The sequence below is a fragment of the Saccopteryx leptura genome, chromosome 2 (genome assembly GCF_036850995.1).
Source record: "Saccopteryx leptura isolate mSacLep1 chromosome 2, mSacLep1_pri_phased_curated, whole genome shotgun sequence".
NCBI classification, from domain to species: domain Eukaryota; kingdom Metazoa; phylum Chordata; class Mammalia; order Chiroptera; family Emballonuridae; genus Saccopteryx; species Saccopteryx leptura.
Window position 1 is genome coordinate 93,257,455 of NC_089504.1, and position 26,566 is coordinate 93,284,020.

Below are 26,566 nucleotides of genomic sequence, written 5' to 3' on the forward strand. Positions count from 1 at the left end.
TTATTGACACCTAGAAGCTTATAGAAGGCTTTTCACATAGACCCGTGATGATAATGTCCCAAGAACATAATCCTGAGTCTACACTATAGGTTCAAACACAGGCATGTACACCATAATAATAATGGAATTGATATTCCTTACTAAAGGCCTACTCTGTATTAGGCTATGTAATATCTAAAGCTTATCTTAGTAGTTCAAGTGTGATACAAAAACTCTTGGATTCTCAAGACCCTTTCAGAAACTCTGCAAAGTCACAACTAATTCACAATTCTAAATGTTGGTCAAATAAGTTTGTAAATATGTTTGCTTGCTTATAGTTCGCATTGGGTGTAGGGGACAGGGTGTAAGCAGGCACGGTGCTTATAGCCTAAAGCTTAGTTTTAAGACTAAACTTTTCCACACACCCTTGACTGTTGCATGATAGGAGGTGGTGCACTCTCATGAGGAATCCCATTATGCCTCAGATAAGTGACTTTGTATCAGGGACTTCCTTGTTCGTATATTGGATTAAAGGTTTTGATTTCTACACTGTAAAATGAGGCAGAGGAGCCCATGCAGGGAGAGAGCAGAGAAAGACCAAGTGGAGGAGAGGAGAAGCAGCCAAGATGGTGGAGTGCTGAAGGAGAAGCCAGTTAGTTCAGAGTTTGTGCAGAGAGAAGGAGATGGGGAACAGAGGTGAATAAAGCTGGTGAGGTAGACATCTTTGATTCTAGGAAACTCAGATAAGTCAGTAACTTTGTGAGTGCTGAATGAGTGGGATTTGGAGCCCATTGTGTGTTTTTACTTGCCTGCTGGGTGCCAGCTAGGATTAAAGATAATGACCCACCGGTTCTTGGCTCCGTTGTTTCATTACCGTCTGTCCAAATCAAATGTGAACCTGCACGGGCCAGGCGGCTGTGATGGTGGTGTGGCAGCTGGTTTTACACTAAGAAATTATGTCTTTCTTCATTATGTTGGCATTTGTATTGATGATGTAAGAATAGTTATGAAAAACAGTGATGACATCTTAGCATGAATCAAGGCAGTGGCACGAAAGTAAAAATGTACTAGTAATAATTGTATTCTTCACAGCCATTCACTTGTAAGAAAAAATAAATAAAAGCCAACTTCCCTTAATACTGGTTTTTTTTTTTTTCCTTTTTTTTTTTTTTTCATTTTTCTGAAGCTGGAAACAGGGAGAGACAGTCAGACAGACTCCTGCATGCGCCCGACCGGGATCCACCCGGCACGCCCACCAGGGGGCAATGCTCTGCCCACCAGGGGGCGATGCTCTGCCCATCCTGGGCTTCGCCATATTGTGACCAGAGCCACTCTAGCGCCTGAGGCAGAGGCCACAGAGCCATCCCCAGCGCCCGGGCCATCTCTGCTCCAATGGAGCCTTGGCTGTGGGAGGGGAAGAGAGAGACAGAGAGGAAAGTGCGGCGGAGGGGTGGAGAAGCAAATGGGCGCTTCTCCTATGTGCCCTGGCCGGGAATCGAACCCGGGTCCTCCGCACGCTAGGCCGACGCTCTACCGCTGAGCCAACCGGCCAGGGCTAATACTGTTTTTAATGAAGCAGTAAAAGTTATTAATTTTATTAAATTTGACCCCTTGAGTGTTCATTATTTTAATACTTTCTATGATTAAATAAAAAGTACACATAAAGCTGCACACTAAAATGTTATGATTGTAGATGAAAAGCGCTGTGATTATTTGATTTGTGAGTTGCGCTTACCACTTTTTTTATAGAACACCATTTTTACTTGAAAGAACAGATGACAGAGAAACAGTGGTTTTCAGACTTGGGTATCTGGCAGATATTTTCTTGCAGATGAACAAAGTAAACTTGTCACTTCAAGAAAAAAACTAACAATATTCATAGCCACTGATAGAATTTGAACTTTCAAGTGAAAAATTAGAATTTTGAAGACTTGTATTTGCCACATGAGCTTGACAGCTTTCCATTACTTAAACTGTTCTGATCCAACAGGTGGTGCGTTTAACAAACGTGATTTATTTTATCTTATGATAAAATGTATCAATATTTAGAAGACCTGCTTAACTCAGTAAGCTATACATTCTAATTGACCCATGCACAATGCATAAAATTGTACAAGGGTGAAAGATATATTCAAAGTTTAAGCCAAATCAACAGATTTTAATATTACAAGGTACAAAATGTTCTTTGGTATGGTCTAAGAGTCCAAATTGCAAATAACCTTTTATAACCTACCACTCGTTGAGTAGAGTGGAACACTAAAGGAAAAAACCCACAATTATCTGAAAAGACTGTGAGAATGACTTTTCCAGCTACATATGACTGCCAAACCACATTCACTTCATGCACTTCAACCAAAACAACATAATGCCACAGATCTAAGGTAGAGGCATGTATGAGAACCCAGCTGTAAAGACACTGAAGAAACTGGCAAAATATAAAACAACACTACTCTTTAAAGTTATTTTGAAAGATATAGTTATTTTAATTAAAAATGTTTTTTTGTGGTAACATGTAGTAGATTTATTATTGTTATTTTAAATAAATTAATATAAGAATATTATAAAATATTTTTCAGTTTTAATTTCTAATACAGTAAATATCAGGAGAGATAATTCATACAAACATAAAGCTTTTTGAACTCAGTAATTTCTAAGTTAAAAGAGTTTTAAATAGAAAATGTTTGAGAACTGCTATTTTAAATATATCATCTGATTTTATCTTTACTCATTCTTTGAAATATAAACTATTATTATATTTTCAGATGAGCTGCCAGTGATTCAGAGAAGATAAAATAACCTGCTGAAGGTCATTCAGACAGTCAGTAGATGTCAGAGTTTATGTAATTAGTCATCAAGTGTGTGTATAGCAGATAGAATAGTACAGAACAGCCAGGTACAGCAAAACAGGAAGAACAGGACACCGGACATCTGATAGTTGATCTAGTAGGAAACTGAGGTTTATAAAGTACATATTTTTGTTGCCAGCTCCATAGAAATTTTGCATTCCCTTAAATTCTGTTGGAGAATCTTGTTATCATTCAAAGGGACATCTAACATGTTAGCTTTTGTGAGGGCCATAGCACAATTGGCTGGAACATTCCTGGCATTGATTATATACTTGGAGCTTCCAAACATGATAGCAGATGGCTGAACAGATTTGTCATAGAATGACGTAGATCCTTGGGATGTAATTGCAACACTTAGCCTTCCCTAGAAAATGCCTAGAAAGAGAAAGAAGGATGGTAGGGCGTATGTTCACTGAGTACCTGCGGTCTAAATGGTGCCATGCATTGCATTACATTACATTTGATCCTCACAATTGTCACTGAAAGGTTAGAGGTTTCCTCATGCTGGAAATAGAACCAATAATAGAACATAAAGAGGTGAATTGGCCTCATAAAATGTGTTTGGAAGTATCGCTTTTTCTTCAATTTTTGGAAGACTTTAAGTAGAATAAGAACCAAGTCTTCTTTGAATGTTTGATAGAATTCACTAGTATAGCTGTCTGGCCCTGGAGTTTTATTTTGGGGGAGGTTTTTGATAGTTGTTTCTATTTCTTCCTTGCTTACGCGTCTAAGTTTTCTGCTTCTTCATGACACATGCAGCCCCATGTTCATTGCAGCATTGTTCACAGTGGCCAAGACATGGAAACCATGGAAACAACCAAAAAGTCCTTCAATAGATGACTGGATAAAGAAGATGTGGTACATATACTATGGAATACTACTCAGCCATAAGAAATGATGACATCAGATCATTTACAACAACATGGATGGACCTCAATAACATTATACTGAGTGAAATAAGTAAATCAGAAAAAAACTAAGATCTATATGATTCCATACATAGGTGGGACATAAAAATGAGACTCAGGGACATGAACAAGAGTGTGGTGGGTGGGAGGATGGAGAGGGAGGGGGTAGGGAGAGGGGAGAGGCACAAAGAAAACCAGATAGAAGGTGACAGAAGACAATTTGACTTTGGGTGATGGGTATGCAACATAATCAAATGTCAAAATAACCTAGAGATGTTTTCTCTGAACCTATGTACCCTGATTGATCTATGCCACCCCATTAAAATTAATAATAAAAAAAGAGGTGAATTGCTCTTGGGTGGATGATGAGCAAATGCAAAGCAGACCTTCCTCTCCAAAGTCTGGGTCCCATGCAGAGTCCACATTCTGAGAATGAGAGGTTCAAGGGACAAACCAGGAGCTCAGTTTTCAGAACTGCAATAGTTAAGTCCTTATTATCATTATGGGCACCTTCATTTTAATTCACAAAGATTTGTCTTAAGTGATATCCTAAAGTCCACAGCCAGATGTTTCCAGTGATGGGAAGTATAAAGCTAGAGAGACCAAGATTCAGGCAAGACCTGACAATGAGAGTCATTATTTAAAGATATTTTCTTTAAATATGATTAGCATTCTACTATGCTTTTCTCCCTACTCTCACTTGAGATGAATTTTTAATGTATTAAGTTTGCATTATTCATAATTCTACCTTTCTCTATTTCCTGATAGCTAGCTAACTAAAGATTATAAGGAGGCTAAAATTCTACTATATTTGAGTATATGATATCTAAAAGATTTTTACATCAAAAGTGGAACTAAAATTCTACTGTGTTTGAGTGCATGTTATCTGAAAGATTTTCACATAATTAAAGAGTCACATATATTTCCTAATTATGTGTTTACAAGTTATAACATCTGTGTGTTTATGTACCGCTGGTACATTAAAGATAATTTGTGCTTCCTGCCATGAAAGTGTGGTACAGACAAGGATGGATGTTCTTCCATGAATGGAGGCCTATCAGGCCATTTTTTAGTTTATTCCTGGGCAGGAAGTTAGATATTTACCTGATATCAGGATAAACTTAGTCTTACTTAAAGAAAATACCTTTTTCAGGTTGTTTCTTATGCCATGATCACCGACCCCGTGATCCTACAAGAAAACTAAATGCTTCAACAGGTCACTACCAGCCTTGTGACCTTGAACAATGTCCAGAGTTTATCTCCTTGAGACCACAACTCCCCGTTATATGATTCTTATTAGATGACAAACCAGAAAATAGGTTGGAATCGAGGTGTTGAGATTCAGTTCTGCCTCACTAACACACTGTTATAGCCATAAAGAAGGTTTTATAAGAGGTTTTTAAATAAAGTATGAACTTGGTAAGTAGGACAGAGGCTAACTAAGAGAGGAATGCTGGAGCTTAAATTGCGATGATAGAATTGAGATGACACACTTCTTCATCTTCGACATGTCAGTTATATTCTCTTGCAATGTTTTTGCCAAGGATGCTTCTACAGTTCCCCTGTTCTGTGCTGTGTCTCTTCCTATCTTCTAAGATCTGTTTCAAGACCTGCCTCTTTCATGGCAATAATCATGTGAGTCCTTCCTTTCTTAGAACTGAGGCTGCGGCTTTGTTTAATAATGTCACTTACATATTGCTGCTGTAATGGGCATTTGTGCTTAAGTCTTATCTCCTTGGTTGGAGAGAACCTCCTCTGTGCTAGCTTCCAGCTCTCGTGATGAGGGGCCTCTGTTACAGGAGGACTGTCGGAAGAGTGACTGGATTGATTTGGGATAACGCCTAAATTACCCAGGAAACCAGACAGAAGGACTCTAGAAAAGCCCTTGGAGCTGTCCTTAAGACCTGAAGAAATTATTAATTATTGCACATCCTACCAATCAGCTTCTAGCATGACCTTGAAGCCATAACCCACAGTGTCTGGTGATTTTGCTCTATATAATCTGTAATCTACAAACACTATCAGGGAGTTCCGGTTTGGGCTCATTAGCTTCCCACGCTCCTGACTGGCACCATTCTTAATAAACAGCCATCTCTCTTCACTGCAATTCTCAGTATTACTGTATTTAGTATTTAGCTCTCTCAGTGCCAGGTAGATGAATTCTCTCTGTTTGGTAACAGAGCTCAGCCTAACATCTATCCCAGTTTGCCAGCAATGAAACCAGGGGAATATGGGGCAGAAAATGCGACAGAATTCATAGCTAAATATAAAAAGTTTACATCTAAAATGTATCCTCTGGACAATTTTGTCTCAGTCAGGTAGGGAATTTAATATATTTGATATCCCAAAATGAGACATTCCCTCATATCCTCCCTATAGAGCTGATTTATATAGCGGCATTTTTATAACCAAACCTTACTCTCTCCACTCAGTGCCCACAATAAATGAAGTCACAGATTCTTCTAAAATTTGAATGACTTAAAGTCGTTTTAACAGGAGTCATAGCACAATGGAGTCAAGAATCCACTGACAGTGTCTAAGGGCTTTCCTTGGGCTCATTTTTTTAAAGGATGGGAATTTTGAGAGAAGTGTAAGAGAGGAAAAGAAATTTTGATTCCTTAAAATCCAGTGTGTAATTAAATTCTGCCTGTTTGGAATAGAGCTGTAAATAGTTTTTCCAGAGATTATATAAGAGCATTAAAGAGCATTCAGAATATCAATTCTGGCTACCTCAAGTCTAATTCCAGAGAAACTGCCAATCTCTTCCATTTTGCCCTGCTTGGAATGCCTTCACTATTGCCACCCATCCCTGCATAAATTGGAAACACCCTATGGGATAAATGCCCAGACTATCTCTTTTTGTTGTACATACTCTACTCTCCGTTCTAACGCCCCAGCATTTTTTCTTGTTTTCACATTCATTGGATTGACCTGAATTTCAAAAGATACTCTAAAAAACAGTCTCACTTTAATTCTCATACATGCAAATGAATTTCCCTGTGACTCTTTAGAATTGAAGCTTAACTCATGCTTTAGTCACGAAATCCTTGTCACTTTGCTTTAGCTTAGCCTCGCAGTCATCAACCCAGAACAGCCACGTTCTTTGGTATTCGTCACACAGATTATTTCATTTAACGACAAGTTTTATTCCTGAATTTTAATGGGGCCTATTCTAACTTTTAATTGCTTTAAAAAATGAGAATTTTTAAAAAGGAATCTACACATATTTGGCACAATCATAAATATTTTCAAAAGCAAAATCTCATGCTGACTTATCAGGATCAAATTACATTATTTCACACCAGATAGGGGCAATTAATAAATTACACTCTAGTTAACATCTAGATACAATATATTTTAAATTTGTCTTCTAAATTATTAATAACTAAAATGATTTAATTACAAAGTCTCTTTTTTCTCTTATGACAGAAATGTACTTATTGTGTTGCTCACAATCCTTCTTTGGTCACTGAATTTTGAAGTTTTTTTCTGCCACTGATATTGAATAGCAATACATCCTTTAGAGCAGGGGTAGTCAACCTTTTTATACCTACCGCCCACTTTTGTATCTCTGTTAGTAGTACAATTTTCTAACCACTCACCAGTTCCACAGTAATGGTGATTTATAAAGTAGGGAAGTAACTTTATAAAATTTATAAAGCAGAGTTACAGCAAGTTAAAGCATATAATTATAATTACTTACCAAGTACTTTATGTCGGATTTTCACTAAGTTTGGCAGAATAAATCTTTATAAAACAACTTACTATCGTTAAATCTTTTTATTTATACTTTGGTTGTTCCACTACCACCCACCATGAAAGCTGAAATGCCCACTAGTGGGCAGTAGGAACCAGGTTGACTACCACTGCTTTAGATGATTCCATTCTATTATGATCAGAATCCCTAGAGCTCTATGCAGTTATTCCCTAGCTTTTCCCAGTTGTCACACACCATACACCACGTTATACCATAAAACACTAAGTCAAGAGAAAGACATCTTCTTCCCTGTGAGAACTAAAAGCAGGAAATTCAGATGAGTACCCTGCCATTCAGATGGTAACCACTTCAATTATTCTTTCACTTGAAGTTCCTTTCATGCTGGAAAAGCTTGTTAGTAAGACTAACAAAGGTGAGGAGGTGATAGGACAAATACAGACAGCAAAGCATTGCTTTTGAAATGGAATCTCTTCTTCCTCCATACTTAAATTGCATAAATTAGCTTGACAAACATTGATTTCTATCTGGTGACCCCACACTACTTCAAAAAGGAGGCTCAGGTTACAAAGAGAGTCCCTGTGAAGTTTGGGACAAAGAGAGAGGATTAGATTTGTTAAAAAAAAAAAAAAACAACCCATGGTCACCTGAAAGTTGCTCCATTTTTTATAATTTCAGTTGTAAAAAAAAATGTAAACACATCAAAAAGCACAGAAAGTACCATAAAAAACACTTTTACCTATATTCTAGGAGCATAAACACTGTATTATTTTGCTTCAGTTTTTAAACTAAATAAAACATTGCAAATGCAGCTAGAGTTCCAACTGAAAATGGCCCAAGTTCAACTTTTCTCTCTGTCTTTTCAGGAGCAACTGTTAACACTGTTTAAACTGTTATTTTATTTTAACTACTTATTATATATCCATGAGCATATTGTAGTATGAGTTTATCAAATTGACATGAATGGTATCATGCAATATGCATTGCAGTGCAACTTGCTTTCAAGCTTAACGATGCTTTTAAATTCTATGCATATTACTACATATCGATCTCATTCATTTTTAACTATACCATTTAAGTACACCATTGTAGAAATATATCACAATCTGTCCTTTCACCTAAATGATAGTTAACTAAACTTGTTTCCAATTGTTCATTTATGCTTAATTGTGCTTATGATATATTATAACTTATTTCCAACTCCTCCCTACCTTATCCCTATTCATAGCATCTATATTTTACTCCCATCTTGCTTGTATATTCCCAAATATGTTATTATTGTTGTTGCTATTACTTTTAAATTTAAAGTCACATTCAGTTATTTTTTATTTCTATAATTCTGCTTGATTCCTTTATGTAAACTTTTCTTTTTATTATGTCTTGTTCTTACTTTATGGTTTCTCTCCTTTTAACTCTAATATATATTTTTTTAATTTTAAAGTCTCACTTAGACTGCTCATTGTTGGAAAATCTTGGGTTGTTTATACATCCATTTATTAGCTGCATTGACTTTCTCAGGTGACTTGTTCTCTCAATAATTGATACTTCTCGCCATCTTATTGGGAATTTCTTTTTCTTCATAAAGGTTAACCTCATAGGGAAGTTCTATATTTATTGTCCTTGGATCCGGCGTTCTTCTAGTTTCATACCACATTAGGCTTTAGTTTTTACTCATTATCCTAGCTAGAGTTCCTCTCTGTGTCTGAAAACTTGAGATTTTTCTTCCTTACCCTTGTGGTTGATGCTAGATTAATGTATCTTTTTGTTGTGTATTTCATTCAACATTTCTGTATTCAGAAGAGTTGTGGTGGTGTGTCTCCCCTTCTAATGAATACTTCCAAATCCTTCCTCTGAGTTCTTAGAACCCTACAACTAACACTTGTGCCCACAGAACATTACTCTGCTCATAAGGTAGAAGGAATACTTTTCTAATTGTAATATATGTATTTTTTAGAGAATTTTGCCCATTTTATCTGTTTAAATATTATTTTCCTTATTTAAGTAATTTATTTTCCTGTGTAATCTAAAATCCATTTCCACATTTTATTTGTAGGAAAACTCATTGAAAGGTAAAAACTAAGGCTTCTAGAAAACATGTATGGTTTTGTTCATACATTTAATTTACATGAACACTATTTGAAAGCAATTTTAGAAATATTGCTTTCTAACTTTTTTTTTTTTTTTAGGTGAAAGGAGGGGAGGTAGTGAGGCAGACTCCCACATGGGCCCAGGCTCGGATTTATCTGGCAACCCCCATCTGGGACCAATGCTCGAGTAGTGAGCTGTTTTTAGTGCCTGAAATTGATGCACTCCAACAGAGCTATCCTCAGCGCCTGAGGCCATGCTCAAACCAATCAAGCCACAGGCTCCTGGAGGGGAAGAGGAAGAGAATGGGGAGAAAAAGAGAGGCAGAAGCAGATGGTGCTTCTCTTGTGTGCCCTGACCAGAAATCGAACCCAGGATGTCCATACACTGGGCCAATGCTCTATCCACTGAGCAACCAACCAGGGCCTGTAATCTTATTTCATCTATTTTTGTTTCTCTCCTAGGATTCTGTCCTTCCATAAAACCCAAAACATCTTTGTAAAAGCCTTTCAGAAATATAAATCTTGTGAACAATTTTTGAAGAAAAGATGAAGTAAAATATGTAATTGATAGATTATCCTAAGACTTTTTACTTGAGAGTAATGAGACAGATATTTACTTCCAATTTAAGCTACTGAGAAAAAGTATAACCTTGTTAACCCAGAAAAGTATTCTTTCATAATTGCTTTAAAATTGAGCAAGACAAAAAATACACTGCCATCCCCCCAACACCACCCCCAACATTAAATAACACTCAGGAAATTATCTCATTACTTTCCAAGGACTGCTAATATAAGTTATTTACCGGTTTTGACTAAAGATTTCAAAAACTATAAGATTAAACAATCTAAATCTATTTTAAATTAATATAAAATTTAAGCTTCCAGGATAAGCCGGCATCTACTATTCTTTTTTTCTGAAGTTGAAGAAAAATTCTATTTTTTATAACACTCCTCAAAAATTGTCAACACAAAATTGGGAAACATGTGAATAATTGCAATGGCTTCACTGAGGAAACAGACATTCAGAGACATTAGTTAAGTAGCAGAGCCAAGATTTAGACCCAATTTTAACAAATTCCAAACTGTGTACATTCTACTTTACTGTTTTTGCCACATTACAGATTTTCGTGGTCTGGCATGCATTGATAAAAAGCCTCTGTCCCAGAAGTCAAGAGATTTATGTTCCAGCTTGGACACTACACTTCCTTTGTTCCCATTTTGAGTGTCTTAATGAGAAATAATAAAGAAGCCTTGATAGCTGTCAGCAGGAAGCTGACCTGACACAGTTAAACAATGGTGCTCCCTTGTTGGACATAAACATTTCATAGAGCACAGACAACAGCCAAGGTCACTCTGCAGTTGTGATGAGTGAGAAAAACACAAGATCACTTTGTAATCATATCTGGTCCTAGACTAACACAAGAACTATATGCAAACCACAAAAATATCCAAATGTCCCCCTCTCCCAGCAATCATGAATATCAAATGCTTTTTTATCAATTACAACTTTAGACCCACTCTGTTCTTTCTTTATCTAAGATACAAATACTTGATCCCCAGTATAGAATTACACCTATATTCTGATAGTCCCCATCCATAGCAAATTCTTGTCCCCTTGAACTCTCTCTCAAGTCACCTAACATAAAGCCAAACTCTACAACAAATCTTGCAATGCCCTCTTATTTTGATTCCTACATTTGCTCATGGGGTCAGTCTCTTTAGCCACATAAAATAATAAACCCAAATTCTTCTGAGTTAGTGTCTCTGGGGATCTTTGACTGGAAAGTATAAGCATTAGTAAGTCACATAGTTCTCTGGAATTTTAGTCTACCCATCTACATAATGCAGAAGTTGGACTAATAGCATCAGTCTAATACTTTTTAAGTGCCTTTCCAGTTCTGTCATGCCATAGCCATAAAAGTCTGTTATTTTTACCCCTGTCTTCTGATTTTATATGATATTCACCAAATTCCTAAGAAACTACAATCATGGTTATTTCTGTTTTTCATGAGAAAAGATTTATAATAATTAGCATAAAGACTGAGCTAAAAGGCCAATTCTGCAGTAATCTTAGACTGATTAAGAGTAATGCTGTTATTGCCTGACCTGTGGTGGCATAGTGGATAAAGTGTTGACCTGGAAAGCTGAGGTTGTTGGTTTGAAACCCTGGGCTTGCATGGTCAAGGCACCTATGGGAGTTGATGCTTCTTGCTCTTCTCTCTCTCTCTCTCTCTCTCTCTCTCTCTCTTTCTGTAAAATGAATAAATAAAATCTTATATATTTAAAAAAAAATAACAGTAATGTTGGTATATAACTCTGTAGTCATAGGTTCTCAGGAGTACCAGAAACCCAGATTCATATTGTAAATAACCCTGGAATCATATATGCAGGCTTTATCATCTTTTCCTTCCTCTGATGATTTAACCATTTTAGAGAAATTGAAGTGTAGAAATAAATTTTTTGTCATGACAGTTAATAAATTAAATGTGTGTAAAAGCAACTGAGTGGTTAAGCTTTGTTTATGGAGCTCCAATGATAAAGTCAATAAATAACATGCCATTTAATTTTATTTCTGATACACATGATATCTGAGTTATGCATCACAACAATCATTTGGATCAGGAATTTTTTCTGTCATTTGTTGAAATTTGGGTAATGGTTCATTTGGATTTAATAAGTTTGATTAGAGAATGAAGATTATTCTCTTTGCAATTGGGAAAAATTTAAATTCCAGTGAAGAAAGATATAAGAGGATTGTTAGTGAAGGGACGAGGTCCAAATAGAATAATCACAGGCAAATGGGCAGCCAGACCAAAGGAGAACATGAACAAAGAAAGAACAGCAACACTGCTGAAAGATAGTACCTGCAAGAAACTACCTGTGGGGAAGATTTTATTAGTGATAAAAGGGCTATGGATTAAGATGACCTATTTGAATTAAGAAAACAACATTCTTTAGAAAATATTAATAGTTAAAACAGTCAGGAAGAAAAGTATTGGTAAAATGGCAGCGATGACATAGGTGAAGTATTCCTGGAAAGTTTTCATTTTATCATATCAAAGAATATTTTAAATAAAAAATTTAATCATTCTGCCAAATGTACTTGCTATGGTGGTTTGGAGTGTGCTTTTTAAGTTATGTTAAATAGGTGCATTCTGTGGGCAGCTGTGGGGCAGTACAGTCAGACATGGGTAGTCTCCCCAGACTTGCATATCTTTTTGCAGATTACTACCTCTTTCTTCTCCTCAATAAAACAAGTCGTGAGTGGCTGAACTGCTGCTACCCAACCTCATCCTGATGGATTGCTCAGGAAGTGTTATTTTCCAGGGACCACCCAGGACCATTTGAGAAAAAATCTATAGGACATACTAACTCCTCACCATGGAGATATTCTCAGTTTTATAACTTTATCAATTTGGGGTTCCAAAGAGTAATATATATTTTCTTAATCCTCTAAGGAGTTCACTGGGTTATAGTCACCATTATACCTTTACCTTTACTTCTGAATATTGGGAATGCACATATTAAGAAATTTCCTTAGTTATTTATTTTCCGTAACATAAAAATAATGTGGTAAATTCCTGTGGGAACTTAGCATTTGGAATCATTTTTATTGCTATGTTTTCAAATCCATCAATCTTTTCCTCTGCAATGTCTTACCTGTAGTTAATCCATCTAGTATAGTTTTTATTTTAGATAACATACATTTTATCTTTCCAAATTCAACTTACATTTTTATTGTATTTCCCTTTAACTTTCTCATGTTTTTATCATTCTTCTTCAGCATATATACTTATAATAATTATTTTAACATCCTTGTCTACTGATTCGGTCATTCTTATCATTCCTAGGTATGTTTCAATTAAATGGTTTCTTCTGGTTATGAATGAATTTTTCCAGTTTCTTTGCACATCTGCTAATTTTTTATTGAATTCCAAACATCATTAATTGTATGTTGTTGAGTTGGAGGGTTTTGATTCTCCATTGTTATTGTTTGTATAACTTTAAATATTTGGAGGCTTTTTTCAGAAGTGCAATTATAGTACTTGGAATCAGTTTGATTTTTTTGAAGTTGATTTTAATTTTCTTATAATGGATCTAAAGTGCTTCTAGTCTAAATTTGCCACATACTACTGAGGCAATACCTTTCTAAGAACTTTATTGTATACTTTGTGCATTAGATCATCTTTCATCCTGTAGTAAAAATATGATTCTAAATTGATGGCTAATGGAAAAAACAAATGATTCTGTGTATGTTACATGTATGAAGTAATGTTTTTACAGATGATAAAACTGAGGCACCAAGACATTAAAGTCACACAACTACTGAGAAGCAAAGCTATAATTCGAACAAAAGCAATCTGGTTGCAAAACATGTACTTTTACACACTATGTTATTTGTGGTTGCTGTCATTATTATTAATGGAAGGCAGAGAATGCTAGAGCAAACCTAAAAGTTGATGTCAGAGTTACTCACTATGTTATTTGTGGTTGCTGTCATTATTATTAATGGAAGGCAGAGAATGCTAGAGCAAACCTAAAAGTTGATGTCAGAGTATACAGAGTAAGATATCTCAGTAGGGGAAATGAGACAAGTGTAAGGTATTTTTCCACACCGAGAAGGAAGGAAGGGGCGTAGCCACCAAGTGTGAAACAGTAAAGGCTTTATTCAGTACAGAGTGTTTCTCCACGAGATTCACTGGCCCGGAAGATGGAGGTCAGGAAAATCGCGCATGGAGAAACCACGTGGGTAAATTTAAAGGGGTCCTCTAGGGAAGTCAGGCTAATATGACGTAATGAAATCTCGCTGGATGACAGTCAGTTGCTTTTTTTCCCAAGGACTCCTGGGAAGTTTCTTTTGGTGCGCTTAGTTGTGGGCGGTCCTAGCCAAAGTTCCCGGGTTCCTCACGTGACCTTCCCCCATTATCCACCAATCTTACAATAAGGCTCACCTTATAAGGCAGTAATGGAGATACAGACAAGTAAACCAGTTAACGTATATCCATAAATGATGACAAAGCTGAAGAACTATAAAGACGGAGATTCTTTCCAATAATCAGAGATCTCTTTTTTTTTTTTCATTTTTATTGAATTTATTGGGGTGATGTCAGTTAACAAAATTATTATAAATGATAGTTTTACTGGGTAAAGTAATCTTGACTGCCAGTCCTTGTTTTTCATGATTCTAACTATTTCTTGCCAATCCCTTCTGGCCTTTAATGTTTCTGTCGAAAAACCAGCTAATAGTCTTATGGAAGCTCCCTTGTAGGTAACTAACGGCTTTTCTCTTGCTGCTGTTTGGATTATCTTTATCTTTAACCTTCTGCATTTTATGATGTGTCTTAGTGTGAGCCTCTTTGGGCTCATCTTGTTTGGGACTCTGCACTTTCTGGACTTGTGTATACATTTCCTTCACCAGGTTAGAAAAGTTTTCTATCACTATTTTTACAAATAGTTTTTCTTCATTTTATTTTTTTAATTTTTGAATTTATTGGGGTGACATTGGTTAATAAAATTATACAGGTTTCAGGTTACAATTCTACGATACAATAGCTATATATTGCATTGTGTGTTCAAGTCAAGTCTTCCTCTATCACCATCTATCCCCCCTCTATCTTCCCCCGTCTCCCCCCTCCCTTTTTCTTCCTACAATCCCCACACTGTTGTCTCAAAGATCTCTTGATGTTCTATATTCTTTGCTTTAGGAATGTTTCCACTCATTCTAAATATCAAATAAAAATTGACAAGTTGACATCTTTTTGGTCCATAGTAAGAAAAATCAAGCTTGGTTATCCTCTAAAATAGGTGAGAAAAGTGAAAATAAAAGCTCCACAATATCAGCCAAGTAACCTGCCAAGTGGGACAAAGAAAGAAAAAGACATCAACCACTAAGAAGATAATTGGGAACTAAAGTTCATGCATTCCAGTTCCTAATCCAGATCTCTGAAATGTACTTTGGGATGTGTGATATCACAAAACTAATAATACAGGTAAGTCATTTAAGAAATCAAACACTGAAAACCCCTCTAAGAATATTTGATGATGAAGATCAGATCAGCATATGTGACATTTGTGCTACATTTCAGAGTTTTCAAGGGGTTCCCATAACAAAACTGTCTTTGGTCACTGCAAGAGTTATAATTTTTTTCTGTTTAACACATGAACAAATTTTGACTCAAAGAAGTTAAATGCCAGGATGTCCTAGCAAGTAGACAGAACTAGTACTAGATTTCTGATTGTACTTTTGTCCCGTGTAATGTCTGCGTCATACTGTTTGGGGTGCCCATCACTAGATCTAGATGAATAAAATTCAAAGATTATGGCACTCTGAAAATTCTAAACTTTCTTTTTTCCATGATATTAATTTCATGTTTTTCAAAAGTGTAGAAAACTTAATATGTTTTAGACTTAAATATAGCTTTTAAAGTTCAAAGCCTAAATACTTTCAAATTAGAGTTTTCTGATATTTTTTCTGTGTCGATGAGCTATTTTTTCCTTTTTAACCCAGCTCCAATTCTCTTCCTCCCTGATAACTCAGTTTTTATGACTTGTTTTGAGAATGAATTTGATGGCTCTGATTTCAGAATCACAGTGAGTTAACTGACAAATAGACACTGTAGTCCAGGCACACTGATGAGACATAATGCATGGCATAGATCTACTTCTGCATATTTACATAGAGGCCAGTTGAAGAAGTTTGGAAATTCCTGTTGATATCTGTCAATGTTTGCAGTGTAACACACACACAAAAATTTTTTATATATATATAATATATATATATATATATGTAATGGCAGTGACTTACAACAAAAAATATTTATTTGTTTTTCTTATAGATCTGAGACTAGCCTGGGAAAGTTCTGTTTCAGGCCACAGGTCAAATTAAAGTCAACTCCATGCATTTTTTGTTTTCCTTGGAAATACAGCTACCTAGGATATGTTCCTCACAAAAAAAAAAAGAAGAAGAAGAAAGAAGTGTTACAGGAGAAGAAACACAACTGTCTTTTAACGCTTCTTCTCAGAACTAGACCTTGTCACAAACCAGTCAGATGGGGAAGTATATCCACACCCTCTGGTGAAATTTCCTGCAAAGTCACATAACAAAGCCTATGGATATGTAATGGTGATATAGGGAGGGAGTAAAGTAATGGAATATTAATGCAATTCACCATATTATTTTATATTTTACTGTGTAAAGCAAGCTGGTATTAGAAATAATAATAGATATCAAGGACAAAAATGGTGGGCCTTCGGGAACAAAGAAATATTAAGTTGACTCCTGCTGCTACTTCTATTTAGGAATAATGAGAATCAATTAGTAAGCTTGCAGAACTCACTAGTAGCTGGGTATCATAAGTACCATGATTGTGTCATTTCATAAATTAGACTTACTTCGTACTAAAACTCTCTTCAGAAATTTTAAAGAAACTTGCACAGTTTGAACAATAGTGGATTTCTGGCAAAAGTCATTTAGAGGCACATCTAGTGAAATTTAACATTCATATTAAAACAAAATTGTCTATGAAGTCTGAGCCTGAATGAAATTGTTCTGCTATATATTCTAAACCAAAGAGCACATTCAGCGTTGGGTGTTCTGTATTCACATTTATCAACTCATTTTCATCTTAGAATAAATTACAACATCGTCTACTCCCAACCAGCCACCACACTGATATTCACATGCAAAGGAATTAAAACACAAAAGAATAAAAAAAAGGAGAGTTCTTGAATTGTACCACCTTCCATTTGAAAGAGGTACACCATGCTGAACCAATCTAACCTTTTCCTTAAAGAAAATTAACAAATAACTACAATAAAAATCCAAAAGTTAAAAATTGGCTCTTATTTCTAAATAATGAAGCATGAGATCTAGATATTGTTTATTTTAAGATATGGATGCTTAAGATCATTTTCCCACATTGGGTTCCAAGACTTCATAGACACAGTGAGCATACTCCTTCCTAATTCTGTGGTCCACATCGGGGTCCTGTATTAACTCTGACTTTAGGAAGAAAGCTTCTGCATCACAAGCATCAATGATGTACTATGTTTCCACCTAAAGTGGCTAACTGGCTTGAGCACACCATTGACTGTGGAAAAATTAGGAGATATTCAAGATCCGTAGGTTGCCTGTGGGCTCTCATCTACTAAGAGATTGCAATATGGTGTCCCTAGTATGAGCCCTGTGAGAAATAATCTGTTTCTGATCTAAGAAATGAAAAATATTCCTACAGCTATATCTTGGTGTAGAGCCTCATCATTTTCTGTCTGAATTATTGCAGTTTTCCTCCTGCCCCATCCCTCCTTCTGCCTAGCATGAAAAGCCTTCAACACCTCACCTGTTTTTTTTTTCTAAACTACATTTATAGCTTCCTCTTTTTTTTAATCTTTTGATATAGTCAGAACCTCATGCAAATTGGACAGCTGACTCTTCCCCCGTTTTCTCCTGAGCATGAAGCCCTTTGATCATTCTGTCTCCTCTGCCAGAGACACTCTTTATTCCTGGAACTGAACCGGGCACCATCGTACTCATCTTAGGTAGCTTTTAGCCCCTATAACCCTGAAGTGTTGCGGCTGCTCCTGCAACAGTCTCCTCCAGCATTCTCCTTCCCTCTGTCATACTCCACTCTAATCTGTCCCTAAGATCTTCCCAGAAGTCAAATGTTACTCTGCTTAAAATTCTTGAGTTGCTCTCTCAGTCCTATGATATCAAGTGAAAATCTTTTCACATGATAGATAAAACCCTTCCTCACCTGGCAGCTTCCACCCTTCCTGCTCCCACTTTTTCTATGCAGCCTGTGAGTTTGAAATCCTTGAAGTTTACAAAGCGGGACACACTTTCTCCCTACTCAATAACCTTACATATGTGCACTTCTGTCTGACACTCTCTGCCTTGCAGTTGGCAGGTGAACTCATTCTCTTTTTAAGATCAACTCAAAACAATCTCTCTCAAGATGCTGACTCTAAGCTTCCACCCTGGATAAGTCAGTTACTATCACAGTCCTTCTCCCATAATCCCTACATCATACCTCTGCTTCCTTCTGTCTAGTATTCTATGGTAACAAACTATGTATTTGTTTTGCCTCCCTGGTTGAATTGTGAGCCCTCTTAAAGCATTCCATTACAAAATAAAGCCAGCAAGTACAATAAATGACAGAAGATATCATAAGAGAAGTAAAGAGAAAATGCTACAGAGTTTCTAGGGAAGAAGAGAAAGCTCTAAAAAAAGGATTCATTCTTTCATTCATTCACTCATGTGTCTACTCATTGCCAAAATAAAGGCTGTGTGTTTATCTATCTCTTAGGTCAGAAAAACAAGTTATTCCCCACAGGACTCATGATAGAGACTCCATGCAGTAGCTACTCTGTCAATCTTACCTAAAATATGATTGTTCCTGTGCATTCTTTTAGCAGATGAGGGCTTACAGGCAACCTGCAGATCTTGGATACCTCCTATTTTTTCCACAGTCAATGGTGTGATCAAGCCAGTAATAGCCACAAGGCATACTTGGCCATAAGGTACTTTGGTGTTAAAAGCAGTTCTTGCCTATTTCCTACAGACGTCATGTTAGCAGATCTAAATTTTGGACTCTGCCTTGTTTTAGAAACAGAGAGTATGGAACTCAGGTTAAGCCCAGTGGAAGCTGAGCTCTCTAACTGCCTAATACTGCCAGGACAAGAGATCTGTGAAAGGCTTTGCAGGAGTACTCACACCCTTCCCGGGGATACCACAGCATAACCTGCATTGCATTCTGGTTCTGGTGACTCCATTAGGGCACTGACTACATACAGATCATCAGGGTGTAGCAAAAGGGTTTATAAAGCTCTCTTTTTTTCAACATCTATTTCTCTTTCTTAGAATCACAACATGATTTCAGATACCTCACTTCTAGACAGACAGTATTACTGATGACAGTTATGGGTGAGGCACTTAATTTAAAACTGATTTTGGGTGATGGATATGCAACATAATTGAATGACAAGATAACCTGGACATGTTTTCTTTGAATATATGTACCCTGATTTATTTGATGTCACCCCATTAAAAAAATAAAATTAATTTAAAAAAACTGATTATGCACACAAATGCAAACTATTTGAAAAACTGAAAATAATTCCTCATTTTCATAGGAAGTTTGCTCAAGACATTAATAACTGAGACACATAGGAAGCAGAACAGAGCAAAGTAGATATACTTCTGAGTCAGATGACCTGCTCAAGTCCTGGTCCTATCACTTTCTCACTGTGCAATACTGGAGTTACTGAACTTCTCAGTCCTCAGTTTACTCATCTCTAAAGTGAGATGTTATTAGGTTTTATATGTGATTCTTGTATAAGGAATAAGTGAGATCATTCTGGTAAAGTGTTTTTAAATACATTGCCTGGCACATAAGTGTCAACAAATGTTCATTTTCACTTTTTTTTTTTTTTTTTGCTGTATACAAATTATCTATGGAACAATATTCATTAAATTGTCATGTCTTTTCCTCATGAGGCAGGAACATTGGGCTTAAAGAATGAAAAAATACCTGGAATGTAGGTCAGTGCCTATCATATAGTGAATGGTCAACAAATGACTGCTCAATTATTGATCCATTCCTACATTCTACATTGAAAATGCAGTCAGTTCTCAATTTTCCAGACTAATCAAGGGGGAAAGAGATGTTAATAATAAAAAAATGTTTGATAACACAAAAATAATGTATACTTTGCTTATAGAATAGTGTTTCATATACCTTTAATAGAAGAATATGTCTAATGTTCATAAAACTCAAGTCAAAGTAATCCTTTTACTCAATCAACAAATGCTATTTGAGACTGTACCCATTACCAAACTCTATGTTGACTGTCTGTGTCACAGAGGAGACTGACACCCTCGATCTCTGCCCTCATGGTGGCAACTGGGGCTGCTTTATGGCTCTTGTGGGCCCTTGGCACTTTCGTGTGCCTCTTCTGCCATAAAAAATAGATTAAAAATTACACTTATGGCTATGTTGTCATAAAGATAAGTTATTAATATTATATATTAAAACGTTTCTTTGACCTGAAAATTCATTTTTTGTATTTTGATTTTATAATAAATTAAAATACTTTTGTGGATCCCTAAGAGTATTTTAGAGCCTACATACTGCACCTAATGGAGAAGATGAAAAATGAACAAGGGAGCAAAATATTCAAAGTGGTTTTCGTTCTTGTTTATTTCTGAACCATTAGAACATAAATTGCAGACATTATGACATTTCACATCAAAATACATCAGCAGGCATCTCCTAAATAGCATATTCTGTATATCCACAGTATCATTGTCATATTTCAAAAAATTAAAATTAATTCATAAAACTAGAGTGTTTTAGCTGACTTTATAGTAGTGTCTGAGTCTCACATCATATGATTTTTGTATGTTATATTGATACTTCTACTTGGAACCGAAATTATATTACATAATCTATCCATTCACATTATGTGCCACATTTATCTTTGGATGACATTTGGCTGAGTCAAAATACTTTCATTTTTAATGCTTAAAATGTTTCGTGTGCTAAACTGCTAATGATGTTTTCTAGACACAAATTTCTCTATCCTGCATTCTTTCATTATCAGCCCTTGATAAATTTTTTTTTACCCCCTAAATATTTAGTCCATACTTCTTTTGAGAAGGTTTTTCTTTGTTTTCATGAACCTAGTTGCTTAGGCTGAAATATTATGAAAGAGAAATACTATGTTCCTTTTGCTGGGTATCATTTTATTAGGTGTGTATGATAGTAACTGAAGTTAGCAGGCAGATCTAAATTTTATCTCATCTAGACTGTCATATCTAAGTTGTATCTTTCAGAGTAGACAATACATAAACTCAGAGTAAAACTTCAGCACATATGTGTGATGATCTCATAACATGCTGAAGGCAGGTTGAGAGAACAGCTACCTTTGCTATCAGTATGCAGACAAAGCTTTAAGTAGCAATCTTGATGCTTCTATTTTAAAAATCTTAATCCTTCTAAGCCATAGTCCTAGCTGAAAAATAGGGATGATAACAACATTGTTTTAGGATTAAATGAAATAATCTATGGGAAGCACCTAACATGTAAACTCTATACAACGTCTATCTCCTTCACCCTTTTTATTTCTTCCCTAATGTTTCCTTAAGAGACTGTGGGAGACTGCAAACTGACAAAAGTCATCACAGTTTAAGGCTTAAGCCAAAGGGCTAAGCTCTTCCCTACAACCTCTGATTGTTTGATTAAGTTAGTAAAGACAATTTACATGCCCTTCCCCACACACTTCCATGTTAGCTATGATGCTGATTGTTTCTACTCATCACATCCCCCATGTTCCTCGAATAGACTGGAGGCAGTTTTCTTTTTACCCTTTGTTTTGTGAAGTTAAGATGTGATGCATGGTGGTGGGGGGGGGGGGGGTTGCCCTTGGGAGAATTCTTGAATTGCCTCAGAAATATGACTCTGTATCTGAACTCTCTTTGTTTTGCAAATGGCTTTGTTCTTTGCACTATAAATAAAGTGTTTTAAGGGTGCAGGCTTGCTCTTATAAATTATCAGTTTACAGGAGGCCTCCTGATCAATCCTTTTTCCTCCTGTGTTTATTTTCTAATCCTCCACATTCCCACTCGAGACCTACAAGATTGTGAGTCATACTGGTTTGAAACAAGAGACCATCCCCAAGTATAATTCTCATGAAAACAGCTATACCTCCCCTAAACCCTGCATTCTTTCCACATAAGGGGCTCAGTTAGGGGTTTCATTGACAAATAATAAAATAACTTGTAACAGGGGAGAATTATAGAGACAGATATTTCCTTTCTTTGAAGCATGAAAGAAAATACTCAACATACTCAGTAATAAAAAAAATGTTTAATCAAAATTTTGTTTGCTAAAGCAGGAAAATAATACTGCAATCATTCAGAACATTAAGGAAGGGGATTTTCTATATATAAATAAATGCTTCCTCCTGACTCGTTCAGTATAATGCGTCCAATGCAGCAACATATAAAAATATATGCATGTGAAACATCCTATTCTGAGAAGATGGAGTGGACACTTTTCCCTATTCTTCCAGCTAAGTACAGCTAAAAACCCTGAACATTGGCTTTAAAAGTGAGCATAAGAAGGCTCTGAAAGACAGAGAGTAAAAGGACCAATGAGGGACAACAGCACTAGAGGAAGAACGTGGTGGTAAGTTCCCTGGGCTTTCTTTATGCATTAGATATCCTAAGCTGAATAAGCTAACAACCCAAAGATATCAACAGGTACAGTAAAAAAAAAACAAAACAAAACGCTCCAAAATAAACCTGCTTCCTCAGCCAAACAACTAAATCAGATGAAGCCTAAAAAGACTTTTAGATAATAACTGCTCTATTGTAGCCAAACACCAGGGGGGGAAAAAACAACAAAAAACTGTGATCCCAACCCTGGTCACACCAGCGAAGAGAGTAGAGAGGTGGCACTTCCACACTTGGGAGGCTGCAACAAGGAGCCCCTCTACCCCATCAGGGTGATGTCAGAAAACTCCAAAAAGAATAAACACATAGACCAATAGAACAGACCAGAGAACCCAGAAGTAGGCTCATATAAATGTGCCCAACTGATTTTTTACAGAGGGTACAAAACAACTCAATGGAGGGAAGCTTGCCTTTGCCGTTCATGGTGCTCAAACAGTTGAACATCTGTAGGTAAAAGTAAGAAAAGAAATACACAAAATAATTAACACAAAAAGGATCACAGACTTAATGTAAACTGCAAAACTTTAAAAAAAATGCAACAGGAAATCTTTGGAATGTCAGTCTAAGCAAAGAGTTGTTAGATATAACACCAAAAACATGATCCATAAAAGGGAAACTTGATAAATTGGGTTTAAATTAAAAACTATTGTTCTACAAAAGACTCTGTTAAGAGAACGAAAAGATAACCTGGAAGAAAATATTTGCAAACCACATATGTGACAAAAGACATACATATATATAATAAACTCAAAAATCAGTTCTAAAAAAACAAACAGCCCAATTAGAAAATGAGCAAATGATATAAACAGATATTTCACCAAAAAAGATATACAGATGGCAGATCAACACATGAAACATCATTAGCCATTAGGGAAATAAAATTCAAACCATGATGAGTTTTCATTACATGTCTATGAGAATAGCTAAAATAAAAGATAGTGACAACATCAAATGCAAGTGAGAACATAAACAAATAAAATTACTCAAATATTGCTGCTGTGACTATAAATTGATACAACTTCCGTGAAAAACAAGTTTGGCAGTTTCATAAACAACTAAACACACAGTTTTCAAATAACCTAGAAACAACAGTCCTCCAATCTCAGAGAAATAAAAACTGATGCTTACACACACAAACATGTACATCAATGTTTATTGCAGCTTTGTGTGTAACAGCAAAAACTGGAAACAACCCAGATGTCTTTCAACAAATGAATGGTTAAATAAATCATAGTACATCTGTACCGTGGAATACTGCTCAGCAATATAAAGGAACAAACGATACATGCAATGAATAAGTCACTAGAGAATTATGCTGAATGGGAAAAAAAGTTGCGTGCTATATGATTCTGTTTATATAACATTCTTGAATTGAAAAGAGTTAGAGAAATGGAGACCTGCTCTAATGATTGCCAAGAGTTAAGGAGGTAATTGCTGTGGAAGGAAAGGGGGTGTGGCTTAAAAAGGCACAGGGAAGATTTCTGGTGATGAAAGAAATGTTCTATATCTTGACTGGGTCACTGTCCATATCCTGGTCATAATATTATCCTACAGTTTGACGTAAAGGGTATACAGAATCTTTCTGTACTATATCTTAAAACTGCATGGAAACCTATAAATATCTCAAAATAAAAAATTTCATTAACACACACACACACAACATGCAGTTTGGCAAGAAGTCTTGCCTCTATTGGTGATAAGTCAGATGCTCACTAACCTCATGACCTTGAATAGGGAGAAAATCAAGACTCTGCACCCAGGCTGTGATGTCTAAATTCATCAGCTCTCTGATTGACAAACATTGATTTGAACTAATACCATTAGAATTATAGTGGGCCTTGATTATGTGTAGAGTTTATTAAGTAATATTTGTCAGTTGATTTAGCTCCTGGATGGTTATGTGATTTAGTGTGACATTTTACTATGAGCTCTTGAACCAAATCAATATCTCAGCAGTTTGTTCCTGCATCAGTTACCATCCTAGGCCCAAAGAGTGGCTGTCAACCATGGCTGAACATTACAATTGCCTGGGGAGTGACTGATTCAGTCACTTGGGGCTGGGACTCAAGCATTATTTGAAGTTCACCAGGAGACCCACAAGCAGCTAGCATTGAGAACCACTGGTCCAAAACAAATAGACTAAAGCCCACTATCAAATTGAAAGAAAAATGACCAACACTCACAGCTTTTTAAAAATAGCACCAATATTGTCAAGCTGCATTTTCATTCACAGCTGCAGAGAGAATAAAATAATTTCCAAACCTTTCTGAGGAATGTAATATTTACATTCGATATCTCTATGTAAATATTATTTCCTTCCCAGGAGACACCTGCAACCTAGAACAGAGCAGAGGGAGAACTCTGAGTCGGTATCCACCGCCCTCCCCAGTCTCAAGGAGGGTCCAGTCAGCCCCTAGGTGTGTGCTCAATTAGAAGCCTGACCCTCAGAAGTTTCTGAAGAATCTTTCAGGAAAAGATTGAGTGATGGGCAAACTGGTCTGTTCTTTCTTTGCTAAGCCCTGGAGGATAACCACAGAGAGTTTGCATGAGCCCATTAATAACGTTAAAAAAAAAAAAACAAAACTCAGAGACACAGGCAACAGAAGGACAATTAGCAGATGGGAAGTGGGTTGGAGGGAGGGTGAGGAAGGTGAAGGGAATCAAATACATGGTGACAAAAGGAGACTAGACTTAGACTTAAAGTGGTGAGCAGACACTGGCACATGCAGATGTTGTATTATAAAGCTGTACATCTGAAAAACAATGTTGTTAACCTGTGTTACCCAATGAATTTAATTTTAAAAAGTAGAACTGTTTCTATGTTTGTTACAGTTTTGCTGGTCTTATGGACAAAAACTCTGTTGGCTTTCTGAGATAGATGTTTGGAGGACCCATTTCTCAGGTGGAAATCCTAAAAGTTAAGGAAGCGCTAAGATTTTGGGTCCAAAACCCTTCTCTCCTATAGAAGAAGGTGGCAATTTTGAGTTTTCCTCCCAAGTGTATGTCCTCTCCAGTGTGGGGTTTATGGCAAGAGAGTATCTCAGCCTTCCCTACCCATTTTTTATGTGGCTGTTTTTTTATATACCCAGTGTGTAGGAGTTGCTCAGTTAGTTTCTGGATTTCTTTCAGAACAATTGCTCCATGTGTAGCTGTAGAATTGGTGTGCCCAGGGGAGAAGAGAAGTTCAGGGGTCTTAAATGTAGCCATCTTGAACTGGAAGTCTTCCCTTCTCATTTCTTAAAATTAGTAGTGTGAATCTCTGACTTTAAAGAGAGATGGTACTTAACCAACTCTGCTGGCATAAGGCTTCTAGGATCTCTCTTTATTAATCTTTACAACTTCAACTGAATCTATATTTATCACAATAAAAATTTCAATGAAAAAACACAGAATTCATTCATCAAAGTTGGTCAGGCTAACAATATCATATATACCAGTTGTATGATAAAATTTATGCTGCAGCTCTTACACAGTTCATTCCACCTAACTTATTTCTGGAGTATGCTGTTGACTCTTTAATAGCTCAGGGCTGGAGGGTCAACAGCCTGCACAGTCAAAAATATGTACATAACTTCATTTAGCCCTCTACATACGCAGATACCCAATCTCTAATTGACCCTTGAACAACTGGGGTTTCAATTGCATGAATTGATTGAAATGAGAGCGCAATTGAACTATGCAGGTCAATTTTTAAATCTGTGCATAAGTAGACCTAAGAAGTTAAAACTCGAATTATTCAAGGGTCAACTGTATTTATATTCAGACTGCTCATTTATTCGTTTCTTCCACACTTCATT